General features: G+C 37.9%; 1 protein-coding gene across 4 annotated transcripts in view; it reads right to left on the reverse strand.

The window, feature by feature from the left end:
• The window catches only part of LOC121925404 (glypican-5-like), a 715,763-nt gene that overhangs the window by 682,333 nt on the left and 22,147 nt on the right, over positions 1 to 11,283 (reverse strand). The window contains exon 7 of one of the 4 annotated variants that reach the window (XR_006102870.1): positions 2,126 to 3,679. The exons of 2 other annotated variants lie outside the window; for them this stretch is intronic. The gene's annotated coding sequence lies outside the window, so the exon portion shown is untranslated. Of the gene's footprint in view, positions 1 to 2,125; positions 3,680 to 8,979; positions 9,250 to 11,283 lie in introns of those variants that run through there. One more of the 4 variants, XR_006102869.1, reaches the window with a different exon arrangement.

Here is an 11,283-nt window from a genome sequence, read left to right on the forward strand (position 1 = left end):
GACAGGCATATACATATTTTTTAGAGTATTTTTTAAAGCACAGAGTCATGGAGTTGGAAGGGACTGCAATAGTTATGTAGTCCAATCCCTTCCACGCAGAAATGTTTGCCTTTTGTTTCCCATTTACAAACTGGTCACCCCACCTACAAATTGTCAGGGGCATAAATTATGTTATTCTGTAGCAACAATAACAACAAAAGAATCTTGTGGCACCTCAAAGGCTAACAAGTTTTATTGGGTATCAGCTTTCACAGGCTGCATGATGAAGTGGGCTCAACAAAATGTCACCTTTTGATTTAGTACAGTATTGGCTTGGCTGGTTTGAGTTAGTATTCAGAGACATGTATATAGAGGTAGGTTTTGCTTTAGCCTTGAAATCTTCAAACATTTCAAATCCAATGCTCATCTTTTACTCTAGCCTTCCATTTAAACTTGTGCTCATACATATACATATACACTTGCATATATACTGGCAACTAGGTGTTCAAAGGGGGATGTGACTCATAACTTTAGCAGTTTTATAAAAGAAAGAATTAAGACCAGTGCTATTTTAAAATTTGGAGGTTAAGAAAAACTGCAGACATGTACTGCTTCTTTTATCCCTCTTCTCCACTTTTCTGTATATGTTTTAATCACCCCTTTTCATATTTGTTTGCTTTAGTATTGTTTGCTTTTTAAGAAAAAGAAAATTGTAACCAAATAAAACAAAACAGTAATGGTGTTACTGGCATGACCCACCATGGACTGAGGTGTGGCCTCCATCTGTATTCAAATCTACCTGTTGAAGATGAGTGCTTGTTTAGCTTACTGTGGTGTAATTTTGCCAAACTGGGTAAGTCAGATGCAGAGTTTGGAAAAGTTCCTTTATGAATGACAATTCTCAACTGGCTAGGAACTTTCTCATGCACCAGACAGAAGCAATACTAGATGAGGAATTCTGCAGTATTTACTCAAAACTGTAGCATCCATCTTCTTTTGAGAAGTTACAGGGCTGTGTGACTAGGCTGAGATTTTTCCGAGTTGTGAATACATAGTTGAGAGGATATGGTGAAGAATGGCCAGATCTCCGAACCAAGTGTATTATAACTTAAGAACAGTAACCACTGGAAATAAAATATTTCAAAAAGAGTATTAATTTAATGCTATTTTTCTGCAGATCTCTGCATGTTTTCCCTGATCTAATCACACATCTGGAAGTAAATATCACTTATATGAGAGGAACCTGGAAATGCATCAGGTTTAAAAATATATAAATGAGAAAACACCTTATCCAGTTTCTAGCATCTTCAAGTCCTTTGTAGGTTATACCTTTTCCATCACATATCATCCCTTCCCCAATCTGAACCATTAATAATATCCCAGTGGTCTTAAATAAACACATATCTGGTCCCTTTTGGAACATCACAGGGCACATCCATTAGGAACAATACAAACACATTCAAGCTCTGTGTCCTTGGACTGTGCATCAGACCAGTGCAGCTGGACAAACAAAAGAGCCCAACATTGCCCTTTTACCTTAAATCCCCATTGGTTAAGCACTTCGTTATCACAAGGCTATTAACATATTTAATAAAATAGCAGATGCTGTTAAAAATCTTGACATTTACCAGAACTATCCATTAAATTAATGGCACTTTCTTTGGCAGTCCACACCCCTTATGTACTGCAAACCTGGCAGGAAAGATAAATAGAATGATTTAGGAAATGTCACCACCTGAATAGGGAATTGTTGCAGGCACCTTTTGATAATTTGTTGATGGGTAAGAAAAACCAAGCTAGGCTACAGATTCTTCAGATGGATAATAAACCTTCCTTCTTGAGGCTTTGGGGTGTAATGCCACATGTTTACGATACCACCTGGGATGACCACTGACATTTGAGCATTGAAGGGTGTACAAATTGTTAATTCCCAGTCCTGTCTCCCAGGCTTTCACTACCTACCATCTTCTCTGTGCTAGTCTCAAAATGAACATGAGTGACATTTACCTTGTTAGGCAAAATAAAACAAACAAACAAACAAAAATGTATGTTGTCTCACAAAAAAAGGGGGGGAGGGGGTTCTACATGAAACACATTTAAAGTTTCCTTAACCTGGTGCCCTCCAGAGGTACTAGGCTACAACCCCCATTATCACTAGCAAACATGGCCACATGAAACATAAAGAACACATTTCTACCATTTTCTGAGGACCTTACCTTGCTAGTCTACTCATTAATGTGTCTCTTGAAATAGCATTAACAAGTAGATCACACCAGAAACGTGTGTTTTGCAACACTTAGCCCATGTATTAGCAGAAGTCACACAGGGTGCAGTGCTAATTAACAGGGCTGGGTAGAAGCATGAAGTGATGTTGCCTAGTGACTAAACAGGGGCTAGAAGGTTTTCTCTCATTTCTGCCTTCTGCATAAAGTCAGAATCAATGGTTCAGTTTATTCAATGCCATGTAGTTATGCCTTCCTGCATCTTTTGTGCACCCTTGTACCTACTGCAAGCAATGCTTAATTTGACAGAAAGTTTCAGAATCTATTGCTAACTTTGTTCTCATTCTGTGCTTCTATTATTTTTGTAAAGGGGATATGACTAGTGCTAATAACTATTTTTTTTCCAATTTTGGGGAAAGGGCAGGGAAAGGAGAGGAGAAAAAGAAGATGAAGATAGAAGCAGCAACAATAACTGTACATATTTCTATGATTTGTATATCTTTCTCTTTTACCATTTACTCTCCAGGAGCCTGTTTTAGTCTCCCTCTGAGACATACTGCTTTGCCATTCAACAAGCTTCAATGTCTTACTACAAGAATATGCTGGTACTCCCTTATATGAGAAAGGATAAGTGCTGAAAACCCTCAGGATGCCTGAAAAGGGCAAGATGTGCAGGATGTTTCTAGGGAGAGGGACAGTTTTGAAATGCAGGATGCATATTTTATATTTGAAAGGATGTGAGACAAAGATCTATCAAGAACCATGTTGCAAGTCTGGAGCTACACAATCGATTCCAAATTCTCCCCTTTATCAGCAATTATGTTTCACCAGAACAGGCACCACAAATCTGACATTAGATATGGCAATACCCAAGCATCAATTGCAAAACTTTTCAATCTTGAAACTCATACAAAGGAAAAGTAGAAAGAGAAACTACTGGGTTAAATTATACTCACAAATTCCAACCCATCAGCAGAAGTATGAACAAAGGTTTCATGGAACACTACATATATTAATACAAGAGTCCACATATAACAAAAAATACATCTTCTCAGAGAGAGTTTTGAACCCTGAGAAACAGACTTTTGGTAATCAGATTTACTGTTTGCACACATCCACACTAACTGACCCCTGTAAAGATCTGAAAGACTTATGTCACATTACATAGTCATTTGAAAATTCCAGGCAAGGGTTATAATTTGCATCTTTCTTGATCCTATTCCATTCCATCTCATTTAATTCCCACAACTATGTAAATATGCTTTACACCTGAACATTTATTATCACTCTATTCAAAGATGTGGATTTATATATATGAAAGCTCATGTGAAAAAACAAACAAAAATTAGTCTTAAAAGTACTGTCACATTTCTTTTTCCTTTTTCTTCTCCCCCTTTCTTCCTCATTTTTAAGCTTCAAGAAACCAACATGCTGGTGAAAGCTCAGGAATAAACTCTTCCAGAACACGGCTACATAGTCTGAAAAAACCAGAAAAAACTAACATGATTACTTACTGGAAAACAGTGGCAACAACCTCAGTCCTCAGAAGGCATGGCAGTGACCTGGGGGATTCTGTGGGCTTTGGTTAAAGAACAGTACACACATGATGGTGATAGCTGATTCTCTGTTCAGAGGAAGAGAAGGGCCTGATAAAATATCTTGAGGTGTGTGATGTCTCCCAGGGATAAAGATCCAAGATGTAACAGACTGGCTGACATGACTCTTCCTCCTGATCCATGTTGGAACAAAGTGATACTTCAAGATATAACATTTCAGAATCTTCTCCCGGGCTTTGGAACTCCTTCACTAGAGAGGCCAGGATGGCTCCATTCCTGCTATCCTTTCGGCAGCAGGTAAAGACATTCTTATGTTGTCTTATGTTTTCAAACTGCTAAGACCTGAGTTTTAAATGCTGTGCATTGTAAATTTTAAGGTTTCTATTTTTAGCATGTTACATTTTAATTCATAACTATTTTAACTTGTAAAATTGTTTAATTTTTTTTTTAAATTTTATATTTATACATTTTAATTTTGTATTATTTTTAAATTGTATTGTTTTTAAATTTGCTGTTAGCCGCTTTGAGTCCCTTTGTTGGGAGAAAAGTGTGATGTAAGATAACAATAACAACAACAACAACAACAACAACAACAATACTTTTAGCAGATTGTAAAGGAATATGAGACTGGGGGGGAGTTAAAGTTGCTATTTCATATTTCCTTCCTGTTAAAGGGCATGATCCAGGAAAAGGGAGAAAAATACTAGAAATGAAAACGTGGCTATGCAAATGGTGCCATCAGGAAAGTTTGGGCTCCTTGAACCATGGTCTGTGTTTTCACAAAGAAGGGCTTTTTGCAAAAGATGAGTCACACCTCACAACAGTAAGAATATATTTGCTAGAAGTCCCACAAACCTTCACAAGAGACCTTTAAATTAAATTACATGGGGATGGAAGACAATATTCCAGATGACAAGAATCAAGTACCAGGGTTCATAGAGTTGCCATAATTCTGTACTAAAAACTGGGACAAAATGTAGGACAAAATTTAGACCAAAATATAGGACAATTATAGGATAAAATTTAGCCCAAAATGCAGGACATTTAAAAATTTTATCCTACAATTGTCCTATATTTTGGTCTAAATTTTGTCCTACATTTTGTCCTGGCAACCCTAACAGGGACCATAGCCTTAAAGATACAAAGGAAATTGGATCAATAGAAGAAAAACAGTGGTGCAAAAAGCTGTAGGGACTCACCAAAGTAGAACTACCTGATGACCAAGGGGAAACTAGAGAGATAAGGTCACCTTCTACGTTTGTCAGAAAGAGCCAGCACAGCCAACAATGCTGAAGAGGAAAGAAGACAACCTGTTTGCCTCAATAGAGTAATTTGCAACAGCTGGGGAAGGGCATGGCTGTAGTAGACTAGCTTGGAAAAACTAACCAGGAGGATGAGTTAAAAGGGAAATAGAAACAAGCAGAGGGGAACGAAGGAGTCAGTTTGGCTTTGCAAGTAAATTGGCCAGGTTGGGCAGGGATGCTTTGATTTGATGCTCTTCCAACTCTATGATTCTGTGACTACAGGCCTGTTCAAAAGACAATTTTTGTGAAGCTGATTTTTTAGATGCAGCACACTTCCAACACATTTAGCACATTTAAAAAAGAACTGTAATAAACCAGCAACCCAGGATCTTTAAACTTCAGAGGGACTGCAGAAAGCAACCCAGGTTTGAAGGGACTGCAAGAGGCAAGGACACATGTGCAAAATGATCAGTGCCAATGTACTAATGATTCATTCATGGGTATGTGTGAAAAGAAATCACTCTATTCTTTGGCTTTTAAGTTTCCCATTCACATGAAAGTGAGAGTGTATGAAACTATTGAGCGCCATAGCGCTACTGTTGCTTTTTATTTTCATTACTGAGATTATTGCTGAATTGGCCTTGGTGTGATACTCTTCAGTGCCTTTGAAGAAGCCCCTCTTGGACAGGACTGATTATTGTAAAGTTGGAGGAAGAAAACTTTGACTGAAACACCCAATAAAATTCTCAAACCAGAAATATAAAGGGTACAATCAGTTCCAAATATTCCAAACAGGAATGGAGGAGGACTGGAATTATATGTCAGGAATGTGTTCACCTGTGGGAAGATTGATGACCTAGAACATGGTAGCAGAGAGTATTTGAATAAAACGTTAGGAGGAGAGAAAGAAGATCAGCCTCATTGCTGGATCACCTATAGGTCCTCAAGTCAGACTGAAGGTTTGGATGATGACTTCCTAAATAAAGGTCCAGCCATTCAAAAAGGAGAGAGATAATAGTAACTGGAGATTTCAATCACCCTGATATTTGTAGCCAAACTGCTAAGAATGTAATGTCTAGCAAATTCCTCACTACCCTTGCAGACACTTTCATTGTACAGAAAGCTGAGGAGGCAACAATGAGATCAACTATTTTGGACCTAGTTTAACCCATAAAGGTGAACTTGTCAATGGGGTGGAAGTAATGGTATCCTTGGGCAGAAGTGACCATGTCTTCTTGAGATTTATTATACGGAGAAAAAGAGGAAGGCAAACATAGTCAAACACGTACACTTGACTTCAAGAAAGCTGATTTCAGCAAACTTAGGGAAATACTGGGTGAGATCTTGTGGTCAAAAATACTCAAAGGAAATGAGTTCATGATGCATGGGTGTTTCTTAAAGATGAGATATTGGAGGCATAGCTGGAAACAATTCCAATGAGGTTGAAAAGTGGGAGGTGTCTAATGAAACCAGGGTGCATGTATAAAGAACTTTCAAATGAGCTCAGATTCAAAAGAGAAATGTATAAGAAATTCAAGAAAGGGGAAATTATGAAAGAGGAATACAATAACAAAGAACTCTAGGAGGAAAGTCAGAAATGCTACTGTTCAGAATGAACTGAGGCTTGATAGAGAGGTTAAAAATAACAAAGGGGTGGTGGTGGTTGGCTATGTTTGGAGCAAGAGAAAGTTAACAATAGATCCACTGCCTAGACAAGACAGAGAAACACTAATATTCTGTAATGCTTCTCTAGGGAAGTCTTTCAGGGATAAGTGAATGGTTTAAAAATAATGCACCATACAAAGGGTCGTGCAGCTTGTTATAAACACTGGTACTTGGAATGAAAATTGAGCAAGCACACAGGTCAGATGGTTAGTCTTTTCCACCATGGTGAGATGAAAGGTAGACCCACCCTATTTCATAAATATAGCAAATCTCTACCAGAATGTGTCTCTGAACTATTGCAAATTAGCATTGTTTCAAAGAGTAAAATATCCTCAGGCAGGCTATTTCACCTTAAAATTAATGAAGAGTTGGTGTTGTTTTGTTTACATTATTCAACTGTCTTGGATGTAGAAGAAGAAATACTATTATAGATAAATTACAGATGTTAGTGATGTCTTTCAAGTCATGTTTTATTTAGCTGTTTTATCATTTGTTCCAGATTCCATGACACAAACAGCATTACATAGACACAGATTTAATGCCATACACTAATAACTAGCTATGAGTACTTGTGACATCTGGTCCAAGGTTCTAGAATTGTTTGACTCTTTCTAAAGCATTTCAGTAGCAAATTGTCTCAAAAATGGAATTCAAGTACACATTTACTGTATCTTCCTCAGAATGTTCTCCACAAATGTATGTGAATAACTGATGCCTATATTCAGAGTTTCTTATAGAACAGGTATGGAGAATATTACCAGTATTCCAAAATGCATGGAGTGTTGCCATGGATTTTGTCCATTTCACTTTCTAGAGTGGGCATTGAAAACACATGAGGAATTGTGTGAGCAAATATAATAGAAATGCTAGCTAATATACATACTCACTGTATGGTTTTTTTTCTACCTGCTGCTATAACATTTGAAGGGGACAGAAAGATGAAAAAGATGTGGCAAGAAAAAACGTGCAAAGTAAAGTATCAGGTCTTTGAAGAGATGAAAAGTAGATGATTTCTTCCTCCTCTTATTGTTGTTTTTTTAAAAAAATTATCACCACCACCACTGTAAATTTACTTGTTTCCTAATTCTACAGTGTTGGTATGTCTGATCTGAATGGTAAGGTCCTTGGTATAGAGTACATCATTGCGGCTCCAGAAAGGAACACAATGATGTTCAGTAAATCAGTCCCTGAAGCTCTTTTATCTCTTGGCATTTGAAAGCTGCTATGGAAACAATATATTTCATTGCCTCTATTTTAGATGCAGAGGTCTGGAAGTTTTAGCATTAATATACCTTGAAATATTGTGCCCACAGAATATTTCACACCAAAAGCTGCTAACACTGAATTCCCAAAGGGAAATAAGGATAGTAAAACTAGGTTATTTCCACACTTTTTTGCTTTCTGAAGCCCATTTCTGCTAGCTGTATTTCACAGGAAATCACCTCAAAACATTGACTGAAAACAAACTTCAAAGAACTCTTTTTTGTGATAAAATGGCAAGATTCGTTTTAGTATTAATGGAGACCTTCAGCTGCTGAGGTTAAGCAGATGCAGTTGTAGTTAGATCTGAGGAGCAGAAACTGAAATGAATATGGAATTCTACCCTGCCTTTTTCAGTAGGTTAACCACACACACATCAGCTGTAATGTGTACTTATTTATTTGTTATTATGGCTAAAGGCTAATTTTAATATGGGTTATTGTGTCTAAAAATTAATTTTAATATTTACACCTCTAGACAGCAATTTTAATCACTTTTATTTCTAAGCAAATCCACTTGCCAGAAGAGCACTAACATAACTCACAGTAATATATAACAAGGGAGAATGGAACCCTGTTGTTGAAACAGCTCCACTGGCAACCAATCTGTTTTGGGCACACTCCAAAGTGCTGGTTATGAAGTATAAAGACTATTATAGCTTCTTGTTCTTAACCACCTTTGAGTGGGCTTTGACCCATAGTGCCCCTATGAATGAGAGACCTCCAAGACATCCTATCCTTAACTGCCTTGCTCAGCTCCTTTGAACTCATAGCCATGGCTTTTCTGATTGAGTTTATTAACCTAGAGTGCAGTCTTCCTCTTTTCCTACTGCCCCCCTTATCACTTTCTTCACTGTCCAGATTGCACAATCATACACAGAAATGAGAAATATGACAGCACGAAAATCCCAATTTTTGTATTTAATGATATGTCTTTATACTTCAAGATCTTGTCTAGTTCCTTCATAGCTGCACTTGCAAGTCCTAGTCTTCTGATTTCTTGAATCCAGTCTCCACTCTGATTGTTGATTGAGCCCAAGTATGGAAAATCTCAAACTATTTTGATCTCTTCATTTTCTTCTTTTAAATTATGTAGATCATCTGTGCTCATAATTTTTGTTGTTTTTTTTTTTTTTTTTGCTGTTTCATTGTAAACCTTCCTTTGCACTTTTTGCCTTGATCTTCTTCAATAATTTTTCCATGTTTCTGATATTTCTTACCAATATTATGATGTCATCTGCATATCTTAGATGTTTCTTCCTCCAGTTTTCACACCTCCCTCCTTTGAGTCCAAATCTGCTTTTCATATGATGTTCTCAGCATTCTAGTTAAATAGATAGGGTGATAGTGTGTAGCCTTGTCTGAACCCCTTTCTAGCTGGAAACCATTACATTTTTCTGTATTCTGTCCTAATAACTGCTTTCAGACTATTTGAAATGCCATATCTCCCCATAGGAATATATCCAAGTCTTACAATCTCCAAGGCAGATGTTCATTTGGTGAAGGAATGGGAGACAGCCTTCTTGGTATCCACTCCAAAGCTATGGAACTCCCTCCCAAAGAAGGCTAAGTTGATCACATCTCTGCCCTGTTTTTGACAGAAAGTTGGGGTAGAAGGATGTGCAGTGGTTGTAATATTTAATATAGTTTTAATTGTTTTCATACTAGTGTTCTGATTAATCATTTTTAAGCTTTTGCACCATGTATTGTTTTAGCCATTTTATTTTAATTTACATTATAAACTGCTTTGAATTCTATATTGGGAGAAAGGCAGTCTATAAATCAAATATCAGAGATAATGGAATTACAAGGAAGATTGCTTCTCTACTCCTGAAGAAACGTCTTCTTTTTAAAAGTCTGTAGAAATCAAATATCAAGGGGACTTGACAGAGTGATTCTTTTGTCACTCCAAGAATCCCCAAGGCAATATGGGCACTAGCTGTACTGGGTGAGAGATTTTGGGAGCTTTTGGCCCCATACAGACAGGCCAAAATAAAGCTGCTTCAGGTCACTTTGAAGGTATGCTTTTTAAATGATGCATGCATCCTAAGTGCATGCATCATCCGAAGCCACACCAAAGCCACAATCCAGTCCTAAGGACTGAAGTGCAGCTTTGGCGCAGTTTCCAGACTCTTAGGATGCATGCATCATTTAAACAGCATACATCCAAAGTGACCTGAAGCACCTTTATTCTGTCAGTCTGTATAGGGCCGATCAAAAGAAAAAATGTTTCCAAGCTCTGATACCTTTTTCCTTAATTAACTCATCGTGGGAAAGGGAGTAGTAGTAGAAGCACCTGCTCATGAGTGATACGAAGATGGCATGTCCAAAGATATAGCCTATGCCTGCAAAATCTAACGTAGACCAAAATCATATATCTGATCCTTTGGTGGAAAAGCATGCCAGATATAAAAGATCAAAAAGAATCCATGCCTATCCAAAACATTTTTTTTTTACTTAGGCAGTTTTTTAAATGGCAGAGCCTGGCATGTTACCTTTTAAAAGGAACAAGTTGTTTTACTTATTATTCTGGTTACCCCCAGAACTGTTACTGCACTCTGCAACTTTCTGAGTTACTCATCCCTAATTAATAATTGCTATTACTGTTGTGTCATTGAAACATGCAGGAAAATATTCTCTGGCTATTTTGATATATTCTCCCCCTTCCTACCATGGCCATGTGAATTCACACTAGCATAACACACTTTCTGTTTCTGATAGCAGACGTAGTACCCACTCCAATCTCTTTCTCTCTCTTTTAGGGTCAGTCTTTAATGGAGGTCATGTTGTCAGCTTGGCTCATTTCCGTTCTCTATCTATCCTCTCTCTCTCTTTTCTTGTCCTTGTTCTGGTCAGCAACATGAGGCATACATTCATGTGACCATTCCCGACTCCTCTTTCTACTGACACTAAGGGGCTGTACAGGCTGCCCTTTTTAGCACCGGATCAAGAGCCGCAGCAACTGTACCCTGCGACTCCAATCTCACCTTTCTGTGGTACAAAAAGGAGCCACAAAAAGTGACTCCTTTCTGCGCTGTGGAAAAGGCACCATAGCCACCAGCACTGCACCTTATCAGTGCTTCTTTGGTGCTGCATCACCTAGACACCAGAGGAGCATGTGGTGTGGTGCACAATATCACGCCGGCCTGAGAGCAGAGTCAGGGTGTGCGCCCCAGCTCTGCCCCCAGGCCATCCTCAATGGCCGGTCTGTACAGCCTGTAAATCAGCACACATCTAACCAACCAAACAGCTTCATTTATATACTGCTTCATACTGAACTAACAGTGTTTAAGCGGTTTACAACTGTAAACTAAATAATAATAATAATAATAATAATAATAGGATTTATTTATATGCT

This window comes from Sceloporus undulatus, chromosome 3, assembly GCF_019175285.1.
Source record: "Sceloporus undulatus isolate JIND9_A2432 ecotype Alabama chromosome 3, SceUnd_v1.1, whole genome shotgun sequence".
In the NCBI taxonomy this organism is placed as follows: Eukaryota; Metazoa; Chordata; class Lepidosauria; order Squamata; family Phrynosomatidae; genus Sceloporus; species Sceloporus undulatus.